Here is a 12,101-nt window from a genome sequence, read left to right on the forward strand (position 1 = left end):
TAATTACAGATTGGAATGTGAAGAATGGGAGGAATATGAGTCTTTTAATTATCTTGTAGTTGTGTCTTTGCCTATATATGCCATGTTTGTGAACTAACTTCCACTCACTGATGAAGGAGCAGCACTCCAAAAGCTCGTGATTCCAAATAAATATGTTGGACTTTAACCTGGTGTTGTGAGACTTCTTATTGTGTTTACCCCAGTCCAACGCCGGCATCTCCACCTCATGCTTCTAGTGCATTTACCTATTTCTGTAAATAAGGAGACCAGTGTTGTACACAATACTCCAGATGTGTTCTCACCAATGCCCTGTACAATGGAAGCATAACCTCCCTACCTTTGCAACCAATTCTCCTCACAATAAATTATAACAGTCTATTAGCTTTCCTAATTACTTGCTGTACGGTATACAGCACTTTGTGATTTATGCACTCGGACACTCAGATCCCTCTGCACCTCAGAGCTTTGCAATCTTTCACCAATTTAAATAATAAGCTTCTTTTTTATTCTTCCTGCCAAAATGGACAATTTTACATTTATCCACATTATGCTCCATTTTCCAGATGTTTTGCCCACTCACTTAACCTACCTAAGTCCCTTTGTAGCCTTCTAATGTCCACTTCACAATTTACTTCCCTACCAATCTTTGTGTCATCAGCAAATTTAGCAACCAAACATTCAGTCTCTTCCTCAAAGTCATTTATATAACCATGAAACTCTTGTTGATTGTCAGAAAAGCCCACCTGGGTCACTAGTGTCCCTTTAGGGAAGGAAATCTGCCATCCTTACCTCGTCTGGCCTACATGTGACTCCAGAGCCACAGCAAAGTGGTTGATTGTCAACTGCCCTTAGGCAACTAGGAATGGGCAATAAATGCTGGTCCAGCCAGCGACACCCATGTCCCATGAATGAATTTTTAAAATTATATAGATTGTAAAAAGTTGAGGTCCCACCACTGATCCCTGTGGCCTACCACTTGCCACATCTTGCCAACCAGAAAAAGACCGATTTATGCAAACTCTCTGTTTCCTGTTAGCTAGCTAATCTTCTATCCATGACAATATGTGGTCCCCTACACCATGAGCTTTCATTTTACAAGTAAGCAGCAGGTTAAATTCACTCGACTCAAGAAAGTGTTTGTGAGTCTGGCTTTCTCTGGCTGAAGTTGAGGGGGATTAATCGGGAGGTACATCTGGTTTTGTTAACTCCAAAATAAGGGGCTAGGATTGTAAAAGCACCACAATATCAAACAAGTCACTGCTCCCAGTTAAATAATTGAACTTTTTGAAAATTATACAAACTTTGTCTACCATCTGTGACATTGAATGTGAAAATATTTATGTTGGCTTTTGACCAAAAGGTCAGTGTGCAATCTCTTACTCACACTGTGAGAGTTATTAGGATGAATGCAAAATTAATTATGCAAAATATGAAGACAGAAAGAAATAACACACACACTCATACACACACGTAGACATGCACAGACACACACAGACACACACGTAGACATGCACAGACACACACACACACACGCAGACAAACAGGCACATGTAGACATAGACACACACACATATACACATAGAAATATAGACACACATAAATACATACACACAGACATTTATACCCACTCACAAACACATACAGACACAGACATTCACACACACACAAACATGAACACACAGATATTGGGAGAGGCGATGGCCTAGTGGTATTATCGCTAGACTATTCATTCAGAAACTCAGCTAATGCTCTGGGAACCCGGGTTCAAACCCTGCCATGGCAGATGAAGGAACTTGAATTCAATAAAAAATATCTGGAATTAAGAATCTACTGATGACCGTGAAACCATTGCCGATTGTTGGAAAACCCCATCTGGTTCACTGGTCCTTTAGGGAAGGAAATCTGCCATCCTTACCTGGTCTGGCCTACATGTGACTCCAGAGCCACACAGCAATGTGGTTGATTCTCAACTGCCCTCCAAGGGCAACTAGCGATTGGCAATAAATGCTGGCCAGCCAGCGACGCCCGTGTCCCATGAATGAGTAAAAAAATATATATACACACATAAAAAACACACAGACTTGCATAAACACAGAGAAAAGCTCATATACACATATACATATACACACACACAACACAAAGAACAGTACAGCACATGATCAGGCCCTTTGGCCCACCAAGCCTGTGCCAACACAGATGCCTCTCTAATCTAATATTTTCTTGCCTCTGCATGGTCCATATCCCTCTATTCGTTGCCTATTCATGTATCTATCCAGATGCTTCTTGAATGTTGTTATCGAATCTGCTTCCACCACCTCCTCCGGCAGCGCATTCCAGGCATTCACCACCCTCTGTGTGAAAAACCTCTCTTTTAAACTTTCCCCGTCTCACTCTCAACTTATGCCCCCGAGTAATTGGGCCTTCCACCCTGGGAAAAAGACTCTGACTATCCATTCTATCCAAGCCTGTCATAACCTTGTAAACCTCTATCAGGTCCCCCTCATCCTCTGACGCTCCAATGAAAACAATCCAAACTTTTTTTTCCTTTCTTCATAGTCCATATCCTCCAAACCAGGCAACATCCTGGTAAATCTTTTCTGCACCCTTTCCAATGCATCAACATCCTTCCAGTAGTGTGGTGACCAGAATTGTACACAATACTCAAAATGTGGCCTAACCAAGGTCTTATACAGCTGCAACATGATTTTCCAATTCCTATACTCAACGTGCCAACCGATGAAGGCCAGCATGGCATACGCCTTCTTGACCACCTTGTCCACCTGAGTTGCCACCTTCAGGGAACTGTGGATCTGCACACCTAGATCCCTCTCTATGCTAATTTTGCTCAGGGCTCTACCATTTAATGTATACTTTCCTTCTGCAGTAGACTTTCTAAATCACATCACTTCACATTTGTCTGGATTAAATTCCATCTGCCATCTTTCGACCCAGGTCTCCAGCCAATTTATATCCTGCTGTATCCTCTGACAATCCTCTTCACTATCCGCTACTCCCCCAATTTTTGTACCATCTGCAAATTTACTAATCAGACCACCTACATTTTCCTCCAAATCATTTATATATATTACAAACAACAGAGGCCCCAGCACTAATCCTTGTGGAACACCGCTTGTCAGAGGCCTCCAGTTAGAAAAGAACCCTTCCACTGTTACTCTCTGCTTTCTATGCCCAAGCCAATTTTGTATCCATCTTACAAGCTCACCTCGGATCTCATATGACTTCACCTTCTGAATCAGCCTGCTATGAGTAACCTTATCGAAGATTTTACTAAAGTCTATGTATACAACATCCACTACCCTGCCCTGGTCAGTTTTTCTTGAGACTTCCTCAAAGAACTCAATAAAATTTGTGAGACACGACCACTCCTTCACAAAACTATGCTGTCTATCGCTAATAAGCCTTTTCTCTTACAGATGTGAGTACATCCTGTCCCTAAGAATTTTCTCCAATAATTTCCCCACCACTGCTGTAAGGCTCACAGGCCTGTAATTTCCTGGATTGACTCTTCTGCCCTTCTTAAACAGAAGAACAATGTTAGCTACTCTCCAATCCTCTGATACCTCGTGACTAAAGGGCTTACAAAGATTTTGGCCAAGGCCTCAGCAATTTCTTCCCTCGCCTCTCTCAGTATTCTGCGATAGATCCTATCTGGCCTTAGGGACTTGTCCACTTAATGTTTTTCAAAACTCCAATACCTCCTCCCTTTTTATCTCAACATGTCCTAGAATGTCAACATCCTCCTTTCTACACTCACCATCCACCACATCCTTCTCCTTTATGAATACTGACGCAAAGTATTCGTTAAGGACCTCACCCACCTCTGTCTCCATGCACAAATTCCCTCCACGGTCCTTGAGTGGACCTACCCTTTCCTTAGCTACCCTCTTCTTCCTTATATATGCATAAAAAGTCTTGGGATTTTCTTTAATCCTGCCTGCCAAGGACATTTCAAGGCCCCTTTTGCCGCCTAAGTCCCTGTTTAAGCTCTTTCCTGCTATCTTTGTATTCCTCAAGAGCCTTATCCATTTCAATTTCCTGAAATTTATGTCTGCCTCCTTCGTTTTCACTAAGTTCACAATCTCTCTTGTCATCCAGGGTTCCTGAAACTTGCCATCTTTATCTTTCATTTTTACAGGGACATACTTGTCCTGAATTGTTAACAACTGACTTTTTTTTTTGTTTATATCTAATTCAATCCAATCAAAGTTGAATTCAAAATCTCAGCCAGTGAGACGTTCCCGATCCAAGCTGACAAGACAGGCCTCTCACTTCCTGTCTTGGGCTTGATCTACATGATCCAAGCTGATTGGAGTAGGCATTGCACTTCCTCCAAGGCTTGATATAATTTGCATCTTAGCCAAAAGGCCAAGATGCCGCTTTAAAAAATTGCTTCAAATGAAGCCTCAGTGTAACCTCATGACTTCAAACAAGTGCAGCACATCGATACTACTCTTGATCTTAGCCAAAAGGCCGAGAAGTTAACAACTGACTTTTTCTTATTTCAAAAATATACTTTATTCATAAAAAAAACTCTCAAATAAGCCATTGCAAAACGACATATCCGATACTTACAAACAGTGCAAATAAAAGCCAATCATTTTTACAGTACTTTACGATGCTTAGTTACAGGACATTACGTTCATTACGTTTCAATCTTTAAACTATATACATTCATCAGATTTTACTGTGTGCTTTTTGTTTTTCAGATAAGCACACAGTTACGCAGGCCGAGGGTATTCTGCAGTTACCGGGCCCTCGGTCTGCCACGGTTGAAAGGCTTTACACGGTGGCCTTTCCCCATTGTGACTTTGCGGCAGCTGCCCCAAGCTTGAGTGCGTCCCTCAGCACGTAGTCCTGGACCTTGGAATGTGCCAGTCTGCAACACTCGGCCGAGGACAATTCTTTCAGCTGGAAGATCAGCGAGTTTCGGGCGGACCAAAGCGCATCCTTCACCGAGTTGATGACCCTCCAGCAGCAGTTGATATTTGTCTCGGTGTGCGTCCCCGGAAACAGCCCGTAGAGCACAGAGTCCTGCGTCACCGAGCTGCCCGGGACGAACCGCGACAAATACCACTGCATCTCGTTCCAGACCTTCTTTGTAAAGGCACATTCCACAAGGAGGTGTGCGACCGTCTCATCACCCCCACAGCCGCTTTGAGGGCAGCGTGCGGTGGTGTTGAGACCTCAAGCGTGCATAAAGGAAGTGCCCTTCTCACCACCAGCCAAGCCAGGTCTTGGTGCTTGTTTGTGAGTTCTGGTGATGAGGCATTCTGCCAGGTGACACTGACAGTCTGCTCAGGGAACCATCCGACCGGATCCACCATCTCCTTTTCCCTCAGGGCTTCAAGGACATTACGTGCTGATCACTGCTTGATTGCCATGTGGTCAAAGGTGTGTTTCCGGAAAAATTTTTCCACGAAGGACAGGTGCCGCGGTACGGTCCAACTACTTGGAGCGTTCCGCGGCAGTGTGGCCAGACCCATCCTCCGCAACACTTGGGACAGGTAGAACCTCAGAAGGTAGTGTCACTTGCTGTTAGTGTACCGAGGATCTACACGCAGCTTGATGCAGCCGCACACAAAGGTGGCCATCAGGATGAGGGCGGCGTTGGGAACGTTTTTCCCTCCATTCTCTGGAGATTTGTGCATCGCCTCCCTCCGGACGCGATCCATCTTTGATCTCCAGATAAATTTGAAGATGGCCCGGGTCACTGCTGCTGCGCAGGATTTGGGGATAGGCCAGACCTGCATCACGTACAACAACACGGACAGTACCTCGCACCGGATGACCAGGTTTTTTCCGGTGATAGAGAGGGAGCGTTGCTCCCACAAGCCCAATTTTTGCCTTGCTTTGGCGATGCGCTCTTCCCAGTTTTTGGCGCATGCCCCTGCCGCTCCAAACCATATCCCCAGCACCTTGAGGTAGTCTACCCTGACGGTGAAGGGGACAAAGGGTCTGTCAGCCCAGTTCCCAAAGAACATGGCCTCGCTCTTGCCTCGGTTGACTTTGGCCCCCGAGGCCAGCTCAAACTGTTCACAGACTTGGAGGAGCCTGCGAACAGACGAGGGGTCCGAGCAGAAGGCAGCCATGTCATCCAAGGTTCAGATGGCTCGATTGAGGGTTACAAGTTAGCAAGGAATGAGCTGAAAAAGGGGCTTAGGAGAGCTAGGAGGGGACATGAGAAGTCCTTGGCGGGTCGGATCAAGGAAAACCCCAAGGCTTTTTACTCTTATGTGAGGAATAAAAGAATGACCAGGGTGAGGTTAGGGCCGGTCAAGGACAGTAGTGGGAACTTGTGTATGGAGTCAGTAGAGATAGGCGAGGTGATGAATGAATACTTTTCTTCAGTGTTCACCAAGGAGAGGGGCCATGTTTTTGAGGAAGAGAAGGTGTTACAGGCTAATAGGCTGGAGGAAATAGATGTTCGGAGGGAGGATGTCTTGGCAGTTTTGAATAAACTGAAGGTCGATAAGTCCCCTGGGCCTGATGAAATGTATCCTAGGATTCTGTGGGAGGCAAGGGATGAGATTGCAGAGCCTTTGGCGTTGATCTTTGGGTCCTCGCTGTCCACGGGGATGGTGCCAGAGGACTGGAGAATGGCGAATGTTGTTCCTCTGTTTAAGAAAGGGAATAGAAATGACCCTGGTAATTATAGACCGGTTAGTCTTACTTCGGTGGTTGGTAAATTGATGGAAAGGGTCCTTAGGGATGGGATTTACGACCATTTAGAAAGATGCGGATTAATCCGGGATAGTCAGTACGGATTCATGAAGGGCAAGTCGTGCCTCACAAATTTGATTGAATTTTTTGGGGAGGTAACTAAGTGTGTTGATGAAGGTAGGGCAGTTGATTCATATACATGGATTTTAGTAAGGCGTTTGATAAGGTCCCCCATGGTCGGCTTATGATGAAAGTGAGGAGGTGTGGGATAGAGGGAAAGTTGGCCGATTGGATAGGTAACTGGCTGTCTGATCGAAGACAGAGGGTGGTGGTCGATGGAAAATTTTCGGATTGGAGGCAGGTTGCTAGCGGTGTGCCGCAGGGATCAGTGCTTGGTCCTCTGCTCTTTGTGATTTTTATTAATGACTTAGAGGAGGGGGCTGAAGGGTGGATCAGTAAATTTGCTGATGACACCAAGATTGGTGGAGTAGTGGATGAGGTGGAGGGCTGTTGTAGGCTGCAAAGAGACATAGATAGGATGCAAAGCTGGGCTGAAAAATGGCAAATGGAGTTTAACCCTGATAAATGTGAGGTGATTCATTTTGGTAGGACAAATTTAAATGTGGATTACAGGGTCAAAGGTAGGGTTCTGAAGACTGTGGAGGAACAGAGAGATCTTGGGGTCCATATCCACAGATCTCTAAAGGTTGCCAGTCAAGTGGATAGAGCTGTGAAGAAGGCCTATAGTGTGTTAGCTTTTATTAACAGGGGGTTGGAGTTTAAGAGCCATGGGGTTATGCTGCAACTGTACAGGACCTTGGTGAGACCACATTTGGAATATTGTGTGCAGTTCTGGTCACCTCACTATAGGAAGGATGTGGAAGCGCTGGAGAGAGTGCAGAGGAGATTTACCAGGATGCTGCCTGGTTTGGAGGGTAGGTCATATGAGGAAAGGTTGAGGGAGCTAGGGCTGTTCTCTCTGGAGCGGAGGAGGCTGAGGGGAGACTTAATAGAGGTGTATAAAATGATGAAGGGGATAGATAGAGTGAACGTTCAAAGACTATTTCCTCGGGTGGATGGAGCTATTACAAGGGGGCATAACTATAGGGTTCGTGGTGGGAGATACAGGACGGATATCAGAGGTAGGTTCTTTACGCAGAGAGTGTTGGGGTGTGGAATGGACTGCCTGCAGTGATAGTGGAGTCAGACACTTTAGAAACATTTAAGCGGTTATTGGATGGGCACATGGAGCATACCAGGATGATAGGGAGTGGGATAGCTTGATCTTGGTTTCAGATAAAGCTCGGCACAACATCGTGGGCCGAAGGGCCTGTTCTGTGCTGTACTGTTCTATGTTCTATGTACAGGGAATCTTTGACCTGCGTGCCTCCGCTGCCTGGGATTGTAACCGCTTTGATGCCTGGGTCCCTTCAGAGGGCCTTGGCAAAGGGTTCAATGCAACACACAAAAAGGACGGAGGAGAGAGGGCAGCCCTGCCTGACTCCAGACCTGATCCGAAACCTATCTGATTCCCACCCATTGATTGAAACTGCGCTACTGATGTCTGTGTAGAGCAGTTGGATCCAATTGCGGATTCCCTCCCCAAAGCCCATTTTGGAGAGCACATCCATCATGTAGCTGTGCGATATTCTGTCAAATGCCTTCTCCTGGTCTAGGCTGATGAGGCAGGTATCTACCTGCCTGTCCTGCAGTAGGTGGTCCTATCCCTGAGGAGCGCGAGGCTATCAGAGATCTTCCTGCCGGGTACAGCACAGGTTTGATCAGGATGGATCACTGACCCCAGAGCAGACTTGAACCGGTTGGCGATGACCTTGGCAAGAATTTTATAGTCCACGTTCAAAGTAAAATGGGTCGCCAATTTCTAATTTCTTCCCTTTCCCCCTTCTGCTTGTAGATGAGGGTAGTGATGCCTTTCCTCATGGATTCTGACATGCTGCCTTCCAGAAGCATACTCTCGTATACTTCCAGCAGGTCCGGGCCCGTCAACTCCCACAACACCGAGTAAAACTCAGCCGGTAAGCCGTCACTTCCGGGAGTTTTACCCTTCTGAAAGGACTGACTTTTTAAAAATACTTTTCCAATTCAATCAAGTCAAGTCCAATTCAGAGTCTCAACAAGTTGAGACATTTCCGATCCAAGCTGACAAGACAGGGCCTCCACTCCTGTCTTGGGCCTGATCTACATGAGCCAAGCTGATTGGAGTAGGTGCAGACTCACCTCCTCCAAGGCTTGATCTCATTTGCATCTTAGCCAAAAGGCCGAGATGCCGCTTTTAAAAATTGCTTCAAATGAAGCTTAAATGTAACCTAATGACCTCAACCAAGTGCAGCCTGTCGATACTACACTTGATCTTAGCCAAAAGGCCGAGAAGCGAGACTCCCACATACCGGATGTGGATTTACCCTCAAACAGCCGTCCCCAGTCTACATTCCCTAGCTCCTGCCTAATACTGTCATAGTTAGCCTTCCCCCAGTTTAGTACTTTCACTCCAGGACCGTTTTTATCCTTTTCTACAAGTATCTTGAAACTTATAGAATTGTGATCACTGTTCCCAAAATAGTCCTCCATTGAGACATCATTCACCTGTCCGGGCTCGTTTCCCAGAACCAGGTCTAAGATAGCCCCTTCCCGAGTTGGACTATCTATATATTGTCTCAAGAGGTACTCTTGGACACACTGAACAAACTCTGCCCTGTCCAAGCCCCTGGCTCTAAAGGAATCCCAGACTACATTGGGGAAGTTAAAATCACCCATCACAACAACCCTGTTGTTTTTATATCTTCCCTTAATCTGCTGCCATATCAGTTCCTCCACTTCATGCTGGCTGTTGGGAGGTCTGTAGTACAACCTCAACAGTGTGATCGCACCGTTCCTGTTCCTGAGTTCTATCAATATGGCCTCGCTGCATGATCCCACCAAGGTGTCCTCCCTCTGTATAGCTGTGACATTCTCCCTAATCAGTAAAACTACACCCCACCTCTTTTGTCACCCTCTCTCTCTCGCCTGAAGCATCTAAATCCTGCCCTTCTTACACACATAAACACAGACACACACACACTTGCTTGCAAAGGCGTACATGTGGACACACACACACGTGTGCACACACACGCACACACACACGCGCACACATGCACACACGTGCACACGCGCGCACACGCGCACACGTGCACACACACACGCGCACACGCACACACACACACGCACATACACACACTCACACACACATGCACACACACACACACACACACACATGCACACACACACACGCGCGCGTACACACACACGCGCGCACGCACACACACACGCACGCGCGCGCACACACACACACACACACGTGTGTGTACTGCTCAAAAGGCATTAGCAAAATCTAGGAAAGAAATAGTTGGTCCGATTCCAAGAAGTTTATGGAAGATTCTGGCACATTCAGCAGAGTCCAATTTATTGGGTAGGGAAAAGAAATTTTCCACTTTGTTTTGCCCGAATGGCAATTTTGGGAAATGTCTAAACAAAATAAGATGTTTAGAATGTGGACAGGATGTTTTTGTATTTCTGTCAGGCCTAACAAGGGCTGCTCTGGGTCAGTTAGCGACACAGTGAATCTCGCTCCACTCTCCATATGGACGTTTGCACAGTGGCAGATCAGGATTAAATGAGTGAAGGACAGTGCTCCCTAACTTAAGATCATCAAATCATAAAGTCCTGATCATTAGACCATCAGATGGAAGCCACCCCGCCTATTGTGTTTGTGTGGGCTCTTTGGAGGAGATATCCAATGGATCCCATTCTCTTGTTCTTTCCGCAAGCCCCAGAATAAAATGTCCTTTTCAAATACATATCCAGGTGTGATCAGCAAACGTTGCAAAGGATGGGAATCTATGAGGGCCACGTGTTCATGCTCCTATCACTCGAGATCTTTCCAACTCATGAAAAAAAACCCTAATTTATCCCAAACCCTGCTTCAGAAGAGCAGGGGAGGTTTCCCCTGTGATAACCAATGTTTATGTCTCAAACAACTTCCTTAATACAGATGGGAGGCAGTGGCGCAGTGATATTATCGCTTGACTAGTAATCCAGAGACCCAGGATGATGCTCTGGGGACCAGGCTTCGAATCCCACCTTGGCAGATGGTGAAATTTGAATTCAATGAAAATCTGGAATTAAGAATCTACTGATGACCATGAAACAATTGTCGATTTTCGTAAAAGCCCATCTGGTTCACTAATGCCCTTTAAGGATGGGAATCTGCCGTCCTTACCTGGTCTGGCCTACATGTGACTCCAGATCCACAGCAATGTGGTTGACTCTTAAATTCCCTCAGGGATGGGCAATAAATGCCGGCTCATTCAGTGACACCCACATCCCATAATCGATTAAACGGAATCTGTCCACTTGTGACTATATTTTAAAAGCATTCCATTGGCTGGAGTACTCTTGCGCAGATAGAGTCATAGAGATATACAGAATGGAAACAGGCCCTTCTGCCCAACTCGTCCATGCCAATCAGGTTTCCTAAACTGAACTAGTCCCATTTGCCTGTGTTTGGCCCACATCCCTCTAAACCTTTCCCATCTGTCCAAATGGATTTTAAATGATTTAATTGTACCCGCCTCTACCACCTCCTCTGGCAGCTCATTCCATACACACACCACCCTCTGTGTGAAGAAGTTGCTCCTCGGATCCCTTTTAAATCTTTCCCCTCTCACCTTAAACCTAATTTTGCACTCCCCTACCCTGGGAAAAAGACAAAGAACAAAGAACAGTACAGCACAGGAAACAGGCCCTTCGGCCCTCCAAGCCTGTGCCGCTCCTTGGTCCAACTAGACCAATCGTTTGTATCCCTCCATTCCCAGGCTGCTCATGTGACTATTCAGGTAAGTCTTAAACGATGTCAGCATGCCTGCCTCCACCACCCTACTTGGCAGCGCATTCCAGGCCCCCACCACCCTCTGTGTAAAAAACGTCCCTCTGATATCTGAGTTATACTTCGACCTTGGCAATTCACCTTATCTGTGCCACTCATGATTTTATAAACCTCTGTAAGGTCACCCCTCATCCTCTTACACTCCAGGGAATAAAGTCCCAGCATTTCCAAACTCTCCTTATAATTCAAACCTTCCAGTCCCAGTAACATCCTTGTAAATCTTTTTTGCAATGACTGGCTTTTAAAAATATACATGTACAGCTTCCTCAAACTAATGAAGCTGAGATATATTGGAAATTGTGTAAACGTGGTAGGGGGTAAGTAATTGTAGGTTCTTACTCACTATAGCCGTCAGGATTTGAGTTTAATCAAATTCCTTTCAGTGATTTTTATCTGATGGTTCTCCAAATAATACCACATTGGGATTCATAACCAACAGGGGAATGTGTGAATATTAAAGTGGAAAGCAAAGAATGAA

The 12,101-nt window shown here is 45.7% G+C and overlaps 2 non-coding genes across 2 annotated transcripts; both read right to left on the reverse strand.

The window, feature by feature from the left end:
• Positions 1–4,311: 4,311 nt before the first annotated feature.
• On the reverse strand, positions 4,312–4,503 carry LOC144511583 (U2 spliceosomal RNA). Its single transcript, XR_013500847.1, has one exon. It is a non-coding gene; the product is annotated as a U2 spliceosomal RNA (small nuclear RNA).
• A 4,374-nt stretch (positions 4,504–8,877) lies between these two features.
• On the reverse strand, positions 8,878–9,077 carry LOC144511591 (U2 spliceosomal RNA). The gene has a single exon (XR_013500850.1). It is a non-coding gene; the product is annotated as a U2 spliceosomal RNA (small nuclear RNA).
• Positions 9,078–12,101: the final 3,024 nt, after the last annotated feature.

The sequence above is a fragment of the Mustelus asterias genome, chromosome 24 (genome assembly GCF_964213995.1).
Source record: "Mustelus asterias chromosome 24, sMusAst1.hap1.1, whole genome shotgun sequence".
Taxonomy (NCBI): domain Eukaryota; kingdom Metazoa; phylum Chordata; class Chondrichthyes; order Carcharhiniformes; family Triakidae; genus Mustelus; species Mustelus asterias.